Source organism: Electrona antarctica (assembly GCF_951216825.1).
Source record: "Electrona antarctica genome assembly, chromosome: 7".
NCBI lineage: Eukaryota > Metazoa > Chordata > Actinopteri > Myctophiformes > Myctophidae > Electrona > Electrona antarctica.
Window position 1 is genome coordinate 56,291,406 of NC_136812.1, and position 15,143 is coordinate 56,306,548.

Genomic DNA, 15,143 nt, shown 5'->3' on the forward strand with positions numbered 1-15,143 from the left:
ATCCCAAAGGTGGGATGAGTCAGCGAAAAAGACACGTTCTCTCACTAATGATCTACTGACCAGACACCTTCATAATGGCGAGACTGTACCACGCGATTGGATTGTATACTCACCATCCACAGGAGAAGTGTATTGCTTTCCCTGTAAAGTGCTGTCAGTGTCAATGCATTCTGCAATTACTACTGGGTATAGTGATTGGAAACACCCTGAAAGAATAAAAGATCACGAGGAAAGTGAGGCGCATAGAACATGCATGTTTTCTCTCATACGGCGCACAAAACAACTGGGCACAATAAATTCTTCCCTTGTGAGACAGATCGAGGCAGAAGGCCAGTACTGGAAAGATGTCCTGAGGCGTATAGTTGCTGTCATTAAGTTTCTTTGTGAGAGGGGGCATGCTTTCCGTGGAGATGATGAGTTGCTCCAATCTCCACACAATGGAAATTATCTCGGGATTTTAGAGCTGCTATCCCAATTTGATCCCTTTTTAAGGGAACATGTGGAGAAATATGCCCAGAAGGGGCGTGGTAATCCCTCATATCTGTCATCTACTATCTGTGAAGAGTTCATTGGCTTAATGGGTGACAAAACAAAGAAGAAAATTGCCGAAGAAATACAACAAGCAAAATATTTCTCTGTGATAATCGACTCTACACCTGACATGTCTCACGTGGACCAACTGACTTTTGTGTTCCGCTTTGTGAATGGAGAGGGCGAGGTAATGGAGCGATTTATTGGCTTTGAACCCATTCACAGTCACACTGGTTCAAGTCTGGCTGACTGTGTGAAGATGATGGAGAGTGAGTTGGGGCTGGATTTGTCTAATTGTCGTGGCCAAAGTTATGATAATGCAGCAAATATGTCGGGCAAATACAACGGTTGTCAAGCCCATCTGAAGCAAGCTAACCCGCTGATACATTATATCCCGTGTGCTGCACATTCTCTGAATCTAGTGGGTGTAAACTGCGTTGAAAACAGTTGTCGGGAAGCAGGCCAGTTTTCCAAGACACTGCAATCAATATATGCATTTTGTGCAAGTTCCACACACCGATGGAATACAGTGTTCACCAGCAATGCCATCCCACTGACGCTGAAATCCCTTTCCAATACAAGATGGTCTGCCAGGGCGGACTCAACAAGAGCTCTTCACGAAGGCTATACTGGGATAATTCAGGCCTTACGAGAGATTGCATCTGACAACGAAGAGCGCAAGGACACACGGGACGAGGCCGCTGCTCTTCGTGACAAGCTGGAAAAGCTGGAGAATGCGCTGCTTACGATATTGTGGGACACTGTGCTACATCGATTCAAGCTGACAAGTAAAGAGCTACAGAGGAGAGATATGGATCTTAAGACTGCTGTGGAGCTCCTGGAATCATTGCACACTTATGTTGCGTCATTACGAGGGCAGTTTAATATATTTGAGACATCTGCCAAGGCTGTCACAGGTGTGAGGCAGACATATTATCAGGAGACTCACCGCACAAAGAAAATAAAAGTTTTTGCGGATGAGGACGTTGAGCATGAAGTTGTTCTCACTGGGAGTAAACAGTTCCAAGTTGAGACATTCTATGTGATTATTGACAGTTTGCTCTCAGGACTGACCAAACGGCTGGATGCCTACAGAGATGTATATGACAGCTTTGGTGTCCTATTTGACACGAAATGCGATGACACTGCACTCCGCAAACGGGCTGACGCTCTCTCCTCCTCATATCCAAATTACTTGAGCCGTGACTTCGCAGATGACTTGATGCAGTTTCGAGCTCATATCATCACTGAGGAAGATAAGTCCTGCTAACATGTTGAAAATCGCAATAAAACTCCAGGCGTCGTTCCCTGATGTTTTTATTGCCCTCAGGCTTTTCCTAACACTGCCTGTGTCAAACTGCGAGGGAGAGAGGTAATTTTCAAAACTAAAACGCATCAAAAATGAACTCAGAACCACCATGACTCAAGAAAGACTGTCAGCGCTGTCTTTCCGTGGTGAGGGATATGGATTTTGATGACATCGTCAAGGAGTTCTCACACAAGAAATCACGAAAGAAGAACTTCTAAAGGTAAGAATAATTTTAAGCTTAGCTGTCTGTGCAATAAGCAGTGTGCAGTACAGCAGCAGTGTTTTGTTTTGCTGTGTGTTTGATGTTTGTCTGCTGTCTGTGTGTGCAATGCATGTGATTATTGGTTTATATTGTGCATAACGTGCTGCTAATATAGGCATATGGAACATGCATGATCATCAATGGGTAGGCTAGATAAGGCTAACTGGCAACTGCTGTCCCCCAGTGGTCGCAGATAAGGACTATTGTATAGAATGCAAATCAGGACCATGGACAGTGCTTGCTTTATTCAGTTTATTGTTTGTTGGCTGTTTGGCTAGGCAAGGACAGACAGGCAGACATACACATACAGTGTAACAACACTTATAGGTCACAATAGGTGGTTAGTCCGGTTTCTTTTTAGGCTGTTTGCTTTTTGTGGTTTTAACAACTAAACTAAATGGCTTTTCCCCTGTATGGGTCCTCATGTGTGATTTCAGAGTACCACTTTCACTAAAGCCTTTACCACAAACTTTGCAACTAAATGGCCTTGCCCCTGTATGAGTCCTCTTGTGAGCATTTAGGTTACCACTTTGACTAAATACTTTACCACAAACTTTGCAAGTAAATGGCTTTTCCCCTGTATGGGTCAGCATGTGTGATTTTAGAGTACCCTTTTGACCAAAGCCTTTACCACAAACTTTGCAACTAAATGGCTTTTCCCCTGTATGGGACCTCATGTGTGATTTCAGATGACCCTTTTGACTAAAGCCTTTACCACAAACTTTGCAACTAAATGGCTTTTCCCCTGCATGTGTCCTCATGTGTATTTTCAGAACGCCACTCGCACTAAAGCCTTTACCACAAACTTTGCAACTAAATGGCTTTTCCCCAGTATGGGTCCTCATGTGTTTTTTTAGATCACCACCGTGACTAAAGCCTTTACCACAAACTTCACAACTAAATGGCTTTTCACCTGTATGAGTCCTCATGTGTGATTTCAATCCAGCACTGAAACTAAAGCCTTTACCACAAACTTCACAACTAAATAGCTTTTTCCCTGTATGAACAACTGTGTGTGATTTTAGCTGACCTTCCCTGGTCTCCTCCCAGTCATCACTGTCTTCAGTGTCGTCAGATTCAGAACAGTGTGGAGAGAGGAGCTGCTCATCTCTGGTTGGTTGTGATGTTTCACAGTCCTCTACATCAGCTTCTGTTTTCATGTGTTGAGTTGAGGTGCTGGCTTCAGCCTCTGTCTCTCTGTTTTCATCATCATCTTCACTTTTCACTGCTAGTAACGTCATCACTTCTTCTGGTCTTTGAAGTAGCTCCTCTTGTTCATCTTTTATGTGTGGAGGTTGAGGTTCCTGCTGGACCAGACTGGGACTCCTCTCCTCATTTACACTTTCCTCTTTACACACAGGCAGGTGCAGGAAGTCTATTGGGGAAAGGGTACAATGAGAGCAAAGCATTACATGTTTGAACTTTGAACATTATTTCACGCAGTGGTAGTTGGATGAACTTCAGCTGTAAATACATTGTCCATTTCCAAACCATAAATCTATTCTCATTCATAAAAAAAACACCATTTACCGCAAAATATATTATTTAGTTAAATATATTTATATACTGTATTTTTGGGTCTTTTTCTGCCTTTATTAGATAGAGTACATGGATGGATGGATGGATGGATTTTATTTTGTCATTGAACACTGTTTACACACATGTACAACTAAATTGATCTGTTGGCATCACTCCAAAGCAGTACAAAAAGTAATCATAATGTGTTAGTAGTAGCACCCAGTAGGTACCAAGAATAAAAAGCAGTAAGAAATGTATACAGTAAGCTGACAGGAAATGGGGAGAGAGAGATTGGGATGTTTGTTGTTGTCTCTCTGTGCGCAATGTTGACATTTGTTTTGTTGTATGTATGCTTATTGCTTTGGCAATGTAGAACATATTTTATCATGCCAAAAAAGCCTGAGAGAGAGAGAGAGAGAGAGAGAGAGCATAAAACGTACTGATGTCCAGGTGGTTTTCAGATTCCTGTTTAACACTCCAAAACCTCTTCACCTTCAGGCTGGACTCTGCACTCTGGCCTGCAATAAAGGTATTGAATAAGGACTTTAATGAGGTTACGTTTAGGAATACCTGGTGCCGACCATTCAGAGTTTGCAGGATTTGACCATGGGTGAGCGTGTTCTGGGGCGAGAATTATCGTATTTAAATAAAACGGTACATACCTATCTTGTACAGCTTCACTACAGGTTGCATCGCTGCATAAAGCAGTCCACGTCCCTGGTCCGTCTCTCGCTGTTCCTCTGACAACGTTGATGTTTTGGAGGTCATCTCTCTAGATACAGCAGACCTCTCCCTGTGGTGCTCTGTGGAAATCACCAGTAGAAAGAACTGTTGGCTCTCAGCAACCTTACATTATACCATCATGTAATCAAATCAAACTATAGACGTCTACCATGCTCTGTTCAGTTGAAAGGTGCAGTCACTAGGTAAGTGCTAATATCGTTGTCCCCCATCCTGATATAAACACCAGGGGAAACATTTGCTTTCAGGTTGCCCGACCGGGCAAGTGCTCCTTTGGGAGGGGACGCAACCGTCTATAAGCACAACACAAGATATCTGCCTAAACACCTGAACGTAGCCACAGCACTCTGTCTTCTGCTCTGTGAAATGTCACATAAGAGCACTGTTTACCTATTATGTGCTTTTTTTCATTGTGGCTACACTTACAAATATAAAATAATTGTGAACCCATAATCATATTCGTATTCAGCATAACAAGGTATGACATTTTTTATCGCACAGCCCCATCATTTTATAATGGACAATTTACTTTCCGGGCAAGTGGGCATGACCTTTTGCAAGTAGAATATAAGACGTACTTGCCCGACGGGACCTCTGAGACCTTAGTGGCAACCCCTAAATAAATTGAAAAATGTCCAAGAAATTGTGAAAAGTAACAAAAAATAGCCGATCTACAAGCTAAAAAATGTGTTGCATCCTGACACGTTGTGAGCTTGTAAATCGGATTTAAGTCACCTATGGGTTTAGGCGGGGGAGTAGTTTTCAATAAAGAGGTGTTTTAATCCCGTCTGTGGCCGATTCTGTCGAAGTACCCAAAGGCGGTAGTGAGCGGGGCATATGCAGTGAAAGCCGGAATTACGCTCAATGTAAACAGGAAGTAATTAAGGGTGAAAAATGCTTTTCGCCCACAGACAGGATTAAAAAAGATGTCTCTTGAAAACTACAGACGAATATATTATACAAGCACCCGTAGGCCTCTATAACATTTGGGGCAACAGGGTAAGCACTTATATTTTGCATTTGTACATTTTTGGAATTTTACAGGCTCAGCTGGTGTCCCTGCAGTGTCCACAGGGGAAAGAGCACCAAGAAGCTCGTAGATATGAAAATGTCAAATTTGATCAAATACATCTATGAGAGTCTTAACTTAAGGCTAGCTCAAGTGTGTAGTTTTAATTGTGTGTACTTACATGACAATATCAAAAACGTATGCCGATTACATTATGCAAAATCACGACATCCAGTCTAATGATATTGATATAATACTGATGCCCTGCCCATGCACAGGCCTACAGCAATTACAAAAATAGTAATAATATATAATCTTGCATCAAATTGAAAAATCAAATACCTCTATATAGGGATTCAAAATGTTAACGCTCGTCAACTCTGTGCATTTGTCAAGTGGATGTTTTTCTTTTTTTTAACATGATGATCACAACTTCAGTTAGCATCTTGTTTGAGTGATAATTTGAGTGATCAGAAGTGTTTGCACAACGGACAAGCTCTTTATTCAACTGTGTGGCTCACGCAGTAGCCTATTTTGACCCAACATGAACCCTACATTTATAACAGTGAAGCAGTTACTTTAGTGTTACCCCGCTCTGAATCTCGTCAGCTATCATCTCCCTTTATGTATGAAATAACAGCATAGAATAGCAGCTGGCTGAGCACTGTGACGTAAAATACTGCCGTAACATTTGTTGTACGTCTCTAAATGTTTTGATGAATTGAACATGGTGGACCCTGTTGTAAACAAGTGTAATGCTTAATTGGGTCGTCCACTCACAGTTAACAGCCTTTGTATTGAGTTTGTGCTCGAAATGTACTGTAATTCTGCAAACTGTTAATACATATTTCAATCAATCAATCAATCAATGTTTTGCGACACGACGATATAAACAATAGATATTTTCTATCATCTAGGCCTATACGAGATGATGTCATATCGCACAGCCCTAGTGTGTAGTTTGATGTTGTGTATGTAACAGACACACCTGCAGTGTGTAGTTTGATGTTTGTGTCTGACACACATACATGCAGTGTGTAGTTTGGATGTGTGTAACACATACTGTACCTGCAGTGTGTTAGGCCTGGGCGATATGACAAAATCTCATATCACGATATAGAAATGTTTATATCACGATAACGATATACTCACGATATAGCATATTTTTTCATAGCATTTATTTTATTTTTATTTTTTCAGGCCGAGTACTTGCACTTAATTGTGTGTACTTACATGCCAATATCAAAAACTTATGCCGATTACAATATGCAAAATCACGACATCCAGTCCAATGATATTGATATGATACTGATGCCCTGCCCATGCACAGACAGGCCTACAGCAATTACAAAAATAATACAAAATAATATCTATATATATAATCGTGCATCAAATTGTCTAAGGAAAAAACAAATACCTCTATATAGGGATTCAAAATGTTAACGCTCGTCAACTCTGCATTTGTCAAATGGATGTTTTTCTTTGTTTTAACATGATGATCACAACTTCAGTTAGCATCTTGTGTTGGTGTTGTTGGAAGCTAGAATAATTTATTTGGAACAATAAAACAAAGGGGGAAAGAGGTATAAGTGTTTGCACAACAGACAAGCTCTTTAGTCAACCTACATTTATAAAAGTGAAGGGCCAGTTACTTTAGTGTTACCCCGTCAGCTATCATCTCCCTTCATGTATTATATAACAGCATAGAATAGCAGCTGGCTGGGCGCTGTGACGTAAAATACTGACGTAACACTTGTTTTGCGACACGACGATATAAACAATAGACATTTTCTATCGTCTAGGCCTATACGATGATGTCATACTCATATCGCACAGCCCTAGTGTGTAGTTTGATGTTGTGTGTGTGTGTGTGTGTGTGTAACACATACCTGCAGTGTGTAGTTTGATGTTGTGTAGAGTCTCCATCTCTCTCTGAAAGAGGCTGCAGATGACCTCTGCGACCATACCGAGGCGCTCCAACACAAACACTCTGACATGAAATGAAATGAAATCTATATTTACCCAGGGTATCTGGGCTAAGCTCAAGAACTTGTTTCCAGCCAGGCCCTGCTCATATAACACATTTCATCGTAGTGGTTGATGCCTTGTTCAAGGGCATTTCAGCGGTGGTATCATCAAGTTCCACACGACAAACATCAACACTTTGTTGTTTTTCTAAAACAAACAATATGTCCTCTCCCACCGACGTCATGTGTTCATTTATCTTCAGCCGTACAGACTCCATTTGACAAGTTTTGACCTCCTTTAGGAGACAGTTTTCACCACGCTGTGTTCACACCACCAGGAAAAAACTAACGTTTCTTTGTTGTGGGAAAAAAACGACACGGAAGTTCCGGATCAATGTGTTTATTTGACGCATGCGCAATAATGGACCCAGGCACTGTGGCTTTAATGCATTGCGCCCCCTGGTGGAGCTGATGTGTAACTGTCACTGAATGAGTCGATTATTAAACTAGTATAGCCAAAGATGGTCTATTTATGAAGATGGGCCAACTTCATTGGAGCCACTATAGGCGAAATGGTACACAAAGCCTACAAATGGTCTCCTAAATATAGTAGGCGTGGTTTGCTTCTCCCCGACCTCCACCCTCCCCTCTCCCAGGCTGACAACGTCATGTGGATGAGCATTGAGAGCATTATAGGCTTTGCAAATGTCAAAATCAGCCCCCATCAAGTCTAGGACAATTATAGTATTAAGTATTGGAACACACATTTGTTAGCAGAGCTACTGTGGCAGGATGGACGTGCAATGACACGGCCCATCTCCCACCCTTGTTGGTGGATGGATCAGAGTCACAGCCATTCTCCGCCCACTTATTAGTGGGCTGATTGGTAGCGTTATAAGGCAGTGTGTCTTCTGCTTTGCATGAGCTGTGTTGTCTCTCCGTCTGCTGTTTGTGGCTGCCACACCACGCTTCGGGAGCTGGTGTGTCCACAGAATCGACGGCTAAACAAAACTTTCCCGTCGGGCGACAGCATGTTAGTGAGCACCTTGGGGCAGCCTCGGGGCTACAATTGACTCACTCACTCCTTTGGCAGGTCGGTGTGCGGTGAAGCTTCACCACGCCAACCAGTGGCTTCCCTACCTGGCTTCCGCTGCGTGAGGCACTACAACCGCGCACTCGTCCCTCATTAATGCGGGCCAGCACCACACCTGCTGTTTTGCTGGGAGTTTATATACGGAAACCATCCAAGTGATCTGTCCACACTCCTCCACTCAGTGGGAGAGCAACTGGTTACTACTAAACGCATTGTCTGCCCACGTCGTAATTAAGATGGGTCTTGTGGTCGCCTGAACCTGGGACTAGACTACTGGTTATTTCTGATTTGGTATTTCTTTGTTGACACCATGCTGCCCATCCTACTGATTTCCCTTGAATAATACCTGTTGGTTCATGGGAAGTGATACATTGTTTACTGTTCCCCTGAAGTATTGGCCTGTGTATATTATTGTATTTTATTCCTCCATATTATAATTAGGCATGTCCCGATACCGATACTTGTATCGGAATGCCCTCCGATATACCCTTATTTGGTCATATCGGAATCGGCAAGTACGCCCCGCACCAATCCGATACCACATTTTATTTAATCACGTAATGCGCGCAGCGCGGTGAGACGGGGCCGCCGGTATTGAAAACGCGCATCTCCAGCCGTAGGTGTGAACGGCTTTGCCGACGTGCGAATGGGGGACAATTTAAAACAAAGGCGGCTTGCTGTAGTTTGCGACTAACATAAATTTGCATGCACAAGGGCTGCCAAGTAGACTATCTTTTGTTGTTTTTCTTTCTCCCCCTCTCTTCGAAGTTAGACTGGACAAATAAACTCTAAACTGACTGGGCCACGGTGGTCTGACGCTCATGGTAACTTGCGCCGTGGTAGCCCTGGTCCAGTGCTTACAGCGAGTAGAGCGAGTCTCTCGCTCTACTCGCTGTAAGCACTGGACCAGGGCTAGCGCCGTGGGTGGAACGGGTGGAAAAGTTTGGTTACATTTTAATGCATCTGTCAATAAGGCATTGTATTAAACCCAAATGCGATACCTTTGCATCATGTCTGCAACGAGTCGAAACAACACGGGAGCCGTCAGCTGCTAGCCTGGCGCGGCCAGACTCATAGCGAGGATTCACTGACGCTTCCTCCCCGCATAGGATATATATTTGCGGGGAGGAAGCGTAGTTATAATATCTCCCGCAGATCGATTGAATAGTCTCACATAATACGTGACGTATTCCAATGTGCATCAGTGCATGCAACTTCTCAATCTATCGTTGCTGAAAAGGCAGAGCTACAAGCTCACAACGCAGTGCAACCAGACGCGGTGTGAGCTTGTAGACTGGCTATTTTTGGTGCGTGACACCAACGTACGATGATGTATACATTACGCATTTAAAGTGACGGTACACAATTAACAGTTCCCTCTGTCTTTTAGAAATGAAATTAAATGAAATGATGAAATGAAATGATTACTATATTTACCCAGGGTATATGGGCTAAGCTCAAGAACTTGTTTCCAGCCAGAAAGGTACTGTATAAGGCCCTAGTAAAATGTAGTGCAAAGGGATGCCTTGGTTGGTTAAAATAAAGAGAAGATTATTAAAATATAATAAGCATATATATAATATGCATAGTGTGTGTGTGTGTGTGTGTGTGTGTGTGTGTGTGTGTGTGTGTGTGCTTGCATGTAAAGTGGAACATCACCAGGGCTAAACTTCACGTTATTCTACGTGATAACGCAACCAACATGAGTACATGTACTTTACACTTTTAAAAAAAAAGCACTGGTATCGGTATCGGTATCGGCTAACACATACATTCTTGGATCGGAATCGGATCGGAAACGGAAAAAGGGTATCGGGACATCCCTAATTATAATGACGGTATATTTTATCCCTCAGTGAATGCATTTATTATGGTCAGTGAAATGTTTTAACGAATGAAGTCCTAATTAAATCCTTTTTGTAACCACGTTTCTGCCGAGAGGCACCCAGCTGCAGCCTCACAGACGAGACGTGCTCCGTGAGCGGGCCGTGCTCCGTGAGCGGGCCGTGCTCCGTGAGGGCGGTGATCCGTGAGGAACCGGAAGTGCTTTTTTTCCGCTTGCACGTGCACAAGAGCACACGCACGCACGCATGCGCATGCGCATGCGCAACATTATGCGCGTGCACGCCACGCACTTGCTGGTGTGCGCTTAAATGCCGGGTGGTAGTACCAGCTGTGCTTAATCATAATTACGTGCTCCGTTTGGAAAAGTTTGCAATAGCACCCAGCTGCAGTCTCGCAGATATAGTATAGAAGTTTATATATATAGCATATAGAAGTTTGATATAGTTTGTTTGAAATAGTTTCATTGAAAGCTTATTAGTTGGTAAGTGTGCATATTTGAAGACATGCAAATCTAACAATAACATTGTGCCCCTTAGCGCAGTTGAATGCAGAAATACTAGATTCTGTTTTTGAAGAAATGCCAAGAAACGACAGTTTCAAATTATGAATTTAAGCTAACATTGTCAGTACAGCTAGTTTCAATAGACAAACGGTCTCCTGTAGGTAATGTATTGAATGTAGTGGCATAAATTATACCTCTTTACCTAATGATTTACCTAATGCTATTTTGAAGGCCTGATAATGGACTTCATTATTTATTCTACAAACTCATGTTGTACAACTAACATGTTTTGTTAACATAATTACCTGCCAACTCATAATAATAATAAAACTATGTATAGCACCTTTCGTGACATGCAATGCAACTCAAAGTGCATTTACAGAGCAATGGAGAAAAAGAAAAGAAGCATAAAACATTAAAATAATAGCAGTAATGCAATACAGTGAGGGCATGAATAACAAGGAATTTAAAAGATCAGTTAAAAGCGAGAGTGTAGAAGTGGGTCTTGAGCTGTGCTTTAAAAGTGTACAGAGGCTGACTGTTGAAGGTATAGTGGGAATTTGTTCACGGACAAGTTGTAATCTGTCAATTTTCTATGGCAGTCCAGAAAAAAGTGCATTGCAGTAATCAAGCTGAGAAAAAAGGCGTGGATCAGCAGTATTTGGTCTTAAAAGTGGTTTTGGTGATCTCTATTGTCAAACTTTCAGACTGATGGTTATGACAAATATTGCCTATTTTAACATACTCCTGAATATTGATTTAGCTCTTTTTTTCTTGTCTCATGCCACCATCCTCTCTGGACCCGCTCTCCGTCAAGCGTCCCGTGGACCTGCCCTCTGTCCAGTGTCCCGTGGACCCGCCCTCTTTCCAACGTCCTGTGGACCCGCCCTCTGTCCAGCGTCCCGTGGACCCGCCCTCTGTCCAGTGTCCCATGGACCCGCCCTCTGTCCAGCGTCCCGTGGACCCGCCCTCTTTCCAACGTCCTGTGGACCCGCCCTCTGTCCAGCGTCCCGTGGACCCGCCCTCTGTCCAGCGTCCCGTGGACCCGCCCTCTGTCCAGCGTCCCGTGGACCCGCCCTCTGTCCAGCGTCCCGTGGACCCGCCCTCTGTCCAGCGTCTTGTGGACCCTCCCTCTGTCCAGCGCCCCATGGACCCGCCCTCTGTCCAGCGCCCCATGGACCCGCCCTCTGTCCAGCGCCCTGTGGACCTGCCCTCTGTCCAGCGTCCTGTGGACCTGCCCTCTGTCCAGCGTCCTGTGGACCTGCCCTCTGTCCAGCGCCCCATGGACCCGCCCTCTGTCCAGCGCCCCATGGACCCGCCCTCTGTCCAGCGTCCTGTGGACCCTCCCTCTGTCCAGCGCCCCATGGACCCGCCCTCTGTCCAGCGTCCTGTGGACCCGTCCTCTGTCCAGCCTCCCGTGGACCCGCCCTCTGTCCAGCGTCCTGTGGACCTGCCCTCTGTCCAGCGTCCTGTGGACCTGCCCTCTGTCCAGCGCCCCATGGACCCGCCCTCTGTCCAGCGTCCTGTGGACCTGCCCTCTGTCCAGCGCCCCATGGACCCGCCCTCTGTCCAGCGTCCTGTGGACCCGCCCTCTGTCCAGCGTCCTGTGGACCTGCCCTCTGTCCAGCGTCCTGTGGACCTGCCCTCTGTCCAGCGCCCCATGGACCCGCCCTCTGTCCAGCGTCCTGTGGACCTGCCCTCTGTCCAGCACCCCATGGACCCGCCCTCTGTCCAGCGCCCCATGGACCCGCCCTCTGTCCAGCGTCCTGTGGACCCTCCCTCTGTCCAGCGCCCCATGGACCCGCCCTCTGTCCAGCGTCCTGTGGACCCGTCCTCTGTCCAGCCTCCCGTGGACCCGCCCTCTGTCCAATGTCCTGTGGACCCGCCCTCTGTCCAATGTCCTGTGGACCCGCCCTCTGTCCAGCGTCCTGTGGACCTGCCCTCTGTCCAGAGTGCTGTGTACCTGCCCTCTGTCCAGCATCATGTGGACCCGCCCTCTGTCCAGCCTCCCGTGGACCCGCCCTCTTTCCAACGTCCTGTGGACCCTCCCTCTGTCCAGCGCCCCATGGACCCGCCCTCTGTCCAGCGTCCTGTGGACCCTCCCTCTTTCCAGCGCCCCATGGACCCGCCCTCTGTCCAGCCTCCCGTGGACCCGCCCTCTGTCCAGTGTCCTGTGGACCCGCCCTCTGTCCAGTGTCCTGTGGACCCGCCCTCTGTCCAGCGTCCTGTGGACCTGCCCTCTGTCCAGCGTCCTGTGGACCCGCCCTCTGTCCAGCCTCCCGTGGACCCGCCCTCTTTCCAGCGTCCTGTGGACCCTCCCTCTGTCCAGCATCCCATGGACCCGCCCTCTGTCCAGCGCCCCATGGACCCGCCCTCTGTCCAGCATCCTGTGGACCCTCCCTCTTTCCAGCGCCCCATGGACCCGCCCTCTGTCCAGCCTCCCGTGGACCCGCCCTCTGTCCAGTGTCCTGTGGACCCGCCCTCTGTCCAGCGTCCTGTGGACCTGCCCTCTGTCCAGAGTGCTGTGTACCTGCCCTCTGTCCAGCGTCTTGTGGACCCGCCCTCTGTCCAGCCTCCCGTGGACCCGCCCTCTGTCCAGCGTCCCGTGGACCTGCTCTCTGTCCAGCGTCCCATGGACCCGCCCTCTGTCCAGCGCCCCATGGACCCGCCCTCTGTCCAGCGTCCCGTGGACCCGCCCTCTGTCCAGCGTCCCGTGGACCCGCCCTCTGTCCAGCGTCTTGTGGACCCGCCCTCTGTCCAGCCTCCCGTGGACCCGCCCTCTGTCCAGCGTCCCGTGGACCTGCCCTCTGTCCAGCGTCCCATGGACCCGCCCTCTGTCCAGCGTCCCGTGGACCCGCCCTCTGTCCAGCGCCCCATGGACCCGCCCTCTGTCCAGCGCCCCATGGACCCGCCCTCTGTCCAGCGTCCTGTGGACCTTCCCTCTGTCCAGCGTCCTGTGGACCCGTCCTCTGTCCAGTGTCCTGTGGACCCGCCCTCTGTCCAGCGTCCTGTGGACCTGCCCTCTGTCCAGAGTGCTGTGTACCTGCCCTCTGTCCAGCGTCCTGTGGACCCGCCTTCGTTCCAGCCTCCCGTGGACCCGCCCTCTTTCCAACGTCCTGTGGACCCTCCCTCTGTCCAGCGCCCCATGGACCCGCCCTCTGTCCAGCGTCCTGTGGACCCGTCCTCTGTCCAGTGTCCTGTGGACCCGCCCTCTGTCCAGCGTCCTCTGGAAGTAAGTGTCTCAATTTACAATTTAGGCATTTAGCAGATGCTCTTAATCCAGAGAAATTTACAGTAAGCAAGAACAAAAACATGGTAATACATCAAAATAGTCATGTGAATCATACGTAAGCTAAGAACCTAACAGTGGAATATCTAATAATACTGCATATACACTATAGAGTGCTATGTCTCCAAAACACTATTAAACTGACTTAATAAATGTCTGCAACACAGAGTGTTTAACTATATGATGCTGTTTATTAGCTAGTCTATGGTAGTCTTAGTGATGGTGGTCTCATAACTGATGGTTATGACAAATATTGCCTATTTTAACATACTCCTGAATATTGATTTAGCACTTTTTCTTTCCTTTTCAGAAACACATATCAGTTCTGAATTCTGGCGACCAGCCAGTGCCAGTGATGGAGAAGTGCGGCCAGAAGTACAGCTGCCCATTCTGCCCCACAGAGGTCTTTAAACCTTGCAAGCAAAGTGCTTGCAAGAAGCATCTGCTGTTGCACATCAACAGAGCTGTGTGTCACAAAGGTGTGTTGTATGGGAACAATAAAACAGAAGTTGTATGACAAGCTTACATTGTTTAGACCTGGCCGATTCTAAAAAATGCCTTCTAAATCCTGACCCAAGTTGTCCACTTCAGAAAGACCATTCCACAACATTACATTTGTTGTTTTTCAGATTTGATCATCTGCAAGTGTGGCTTGAAGTGTCGCCCAACTACACACTTCCACTGTGCATACTGCACTTCAAGTTATCTTCGTCGAGATGACTTCATTAAACATATCAGACAATGTGAAGACCCAGAGCCGTCCTCTCTGCAGCGTCTCGTGGACCCACCCTATGTCCAGTGTCCCGTGGACCTGCCCTCTGTCCAGTGTCCTAAGCCATCCTCTCTGAAGCATCACCAACAGCTGTCCTCTTTGGAGTCTTCCTCTCTGGAGCCTCCACTGAAGCGTTCCATGCAGCTGTCCTCTCTGGAGCCCTCCTCTGTCCAGTATCTTCTGCCGCTGCCTGTCCAGTGTCCGCCCTCCGATGTCCAGTATCCGCCGCCTGTCCAGTGTCCTCTGGTGCCCTCCGATGTCCAGTATCCGCCGCCTGTCCAGTGTCCTCTGGTGCCCTCCGATGT

General features: G+C 46.8%; 1 long non-coding RNA gene across 1 annotated transcript; it reads right to left on the reverse strand.

Annotated features, from left to right (window-relative positions):
* Nucleotides 1–2,344: 2,344 nt before the first annotated feature.
* On the reverse strand, nt 2,345–7,729 carry LOC306926011. Its single transcript, XR_013790337.1, has 4 exons — nt 7,260–7,729; nt 4,283–4,423; nt 4,061–4,138; nt 2,345–3,477 (listed from the first exon to the last, which is right to left on the reverse strand). It is a non-coding gene; the product is annotated as an uncharacterized lncRNA (long non-coding RNA).
* Between the last annotated feature and the right edge of the window lie 7,414 nt (nt 7,730–15,143).